Source organism: Haplochromis burtoni, unplaced genomic scaffold (assembly GCF_018398535.1).
Source record: "Haplochromis burtoni strain Fernald_Lab_line unplaced genomic scaffold, NCSU_Asbu1 Contig_767, whole genome shotgun sequence".
Classification (NCBI taxonomy): Eukaryota; Metazoa; Chordata; class Actinopteri; order Cichliformes; family Cichlidae; genus Haplochromis; species Haplochromis burtoni.
In genome coordinates, this window is record NW_024583128.1 from 11,202 (window position 1) to 14,527 (window position 3,326).

Consider the following 3,326-nt stretch of genomic DNA (forward strand, 5'->3'; position numbering starts at 1 on the left):
CAATGAGAATTTTCACTTTCATGGGAAAGCTTCACACACAGTCCCTTATAAATAATTTCCTGTGTGCAAAATATGTGTGGCTGAACCCATGCGTTCACCAAGAAGCAAGCAGCCCTTGGTGTTTTCAATCAGCCTCTTACATGCGGCTCTTTGTTCCAAATCTTGCTGTGGCTTCCTTTTTGCTGTCACCCAGATGTTGCTTCCTGTTTTTCACTATGAAAGGCAGGTTTGTAATTTAAAACCATTTATCACTGATTATAAAACTGAACCAATCTCATCACATAAAAGATCTGAAAAGAACAAATAGGACCACATCTGATACAAAGCATGTGTTTGCTGTAACCGCCATGTCTGTCTGGCATATTTGTCACTCTTCTGTTGTGGTGAGCCTTGAAATGTTTGGATTTTTGGGGTGAAAGGTTCACCCAAAGTGTAAAAGTGAAATTGTTCAGTTGTATGTGTTGCTGTTTTTTCTTTGTGAAACTTTTAAATGATTGTCAAAGTAAAAATTGAGAATTTGCTGCTCCGCTGTGTTATTTTGAACTTGAGGTGGTTGTGTTCAAGTCATGCTTCCATGCGGAGAGCAATGCTGCTTCTGAGGATTTCTGCAACAATGAATTTCTCTGAATGGAGCCTAAAGCTAATTGGCCTCCTGACACAGCAGGAAAACAGTTGAATCTCCAAAGAAAACATTTAGTTTGGCTGCTTTGATGGTGCTCAATAAACATTCTGCAACACATTTCAGAAACACTCTCCTTCTATACTAACCTGCTTTAAATAAGTATAACACGGAACACTTAAAAGACATCCTTTGCTGGTGTACAAAGGATGAACAGAAATAAGAAAAACAATAGAGTCACAGATTTTGATTGGAAGCTAACATATAACTATGAGGTGTTTTTGGCAATGAAAACCTGCAAGTTCCTTGTACCTGACATCCTGAGATTTGTCACATCTTTCCTCATCAAGTCCAATGAAATCATGCAAAATTTTACCTTCATGCTACTGAAATTGTCTGAAATTACAGTATGAATGGGTTAAGACATGCCTTTGTAAGTAGCCTTGTTTTGTCCAGCATTTGTAATCCCACATCATCATTTAAACACTGTTAAAAAGCCAAATTATTCTTTAATCTGATATCAAAATATAGGCAATCATCTAGACATAATTATATCTGTGTAAAAGTATTTCTCACACTGGGAACAAAGAGGATCATCTGTATCTGTAATCTTGGTAGCCAACACGTGACTTTTTTTGTTTTTGTTTTTTCTATCGGACCAGATAATTGATTATGTAGTTTCTCCAGGCTTTGTGAAGTCTGGAGAGATATCTTTGTTCAGCATCTGCTGATGGAAAGTATTATGCATTGTTATAGATGGCAGCCACATACTGACCAGTGTTAGGTTTAAGTACTGCTGCTGGTGCTGTCACGGTAAATGCAGATATACATCATATTTGTTTTTGTCAGACACCCTGCTGATTTCCGGCTGAACATGTTCAGAAGAGCTTCTCCAAAGGTCTGCGTTTTAGACGCCCTACACTGGGGCAGTAATGTAGCTGTTATGGAAACTTAACTAAAATGACAGGTTTAAAACAAAAGAGCAATAGTATGGATGTACACTCAGGACGGCTCTGGCCAATTTAAGTGCAACAGCTTCTGTATTAGGGTGTTATGTAATGTAGAAAATTAATTAAAAGATTATTTCTCTCAACCTTTGGAAGATTTCATCGGCAAAGTTAATGAATCATTCCTGTTGCTTGCTATAGCTGCCATAACCTCCCATGGAGACAGGACTGACTCACAGGAGTCAACGCTAAAAGATCAAAACTTTATTTACAAAATATTCAAGGACACACTGATTCAAGCTTCGCTCTCAGAAGTTCGGGGTTCCAAAAAGCAGGCAAATCACAGTTCCGGCTTTCCATAGAAAGATTCCTTACTAGACGCAAGCACAGCTCATCAGTCCACAGATGACCTGCACAGAAAACAAAGTAAGTACAGTCCCAGGAAAACACAGTGCCAACAAAGAGCCAACAATGAGCTAGGAACAACTAACTTTTATTAGTTCAACTCAGGACAAGTTGATGAGGAACAGGTGAGTTGATTGTGCTGATATATGGAGCACAAGGTGGGTCCCGACATGAGCCCGGCCCTGAAACACAAGGCAAGGTTAACCCACACAAAGAGGAGAGGAGCAGCCAGGGAGAGAGAGAAATACAGGAAATGGCGGATCGGCACAGGAGGTCAGAGTGACCATGACAACAGCACACAATAAATAAATAAAGCACAAAGAAAATAATTAAACTTTTATGAAATGTTTTCTGGTTTAACAGTTGTATGTGTGCCAAAGTGTAAATTGCCTTTTCTGCTCTGTAATATTTCTGAAACATAACAAAATTAGACAGGAAAGAAAAAAAACACACACAATGTGGGTTTAAGTTGACTTTTCAACTAGCTTTTTAATTACGGACTAAAGCATTTATTTTATGCCCACAGGTGGCAGGACAGTGTCAAAAAACTGATCCTTCATGCTAAAAGCACAAGATTTGAAATGTCAGAGTAAAAAAGTAAAACCCCTGTGGTGCAGTAATAATGGGCAACATTACTCGGTAAGTGGAAGATTTGTTTTAGTGATCTTTAAATAGTCACTTTGCATATTGTTGATGTTCAATAACTTATTTTTCTCTTCAACATAAAACTCTTGGGATTGAGACTTGGAAAAAGCAAAAACAAAGAAGGCAAAAAAAATTTCTGGTAAAATTTTTTTTTAGAGATATTTAAGTTAATAATTTAACACTCAAATATCAGTGTACTGTCCCTTTTAAACTAAGATATTCTCATACATGCCGGCATTTTATAGCTGCGTTTGTTCTCATATTCTAAATTTTAATAAATGTATTTATGGTTCCTGACTGCAGATTTTTATTGTTATCAGCTGTTGGTAACTGAGAGGGGGGAGTCAGGCACAAACCTCCCCATCTGGATTCACCAGTGCAGCGCAGTGTTACAGCAACCATGCTTTTATTCTGTTATAATTATCTTACTTTTTAATGCAGTCAGGTTCTGAATGGAGCATGTGGCATCACAAGTGCTTAACCTAAATGTTATCAAGCGTTAATGGTAGCATCATTTTCATCCTAACCATCTGCAAACGCCCTGTGTGGAAAGATCGCATAATTACACTTTTTTTTCCTTTTAAACTGAAGAGTTTGCATAAAGATGGTACTTAAAAAAATCCAAACAGGGCAAAGGTCAAGCACATGCTGAGGAGTCTTTTTTATAAACTATTAATAATGGGAAACAGATGAATAGAGGGGGAAACAAA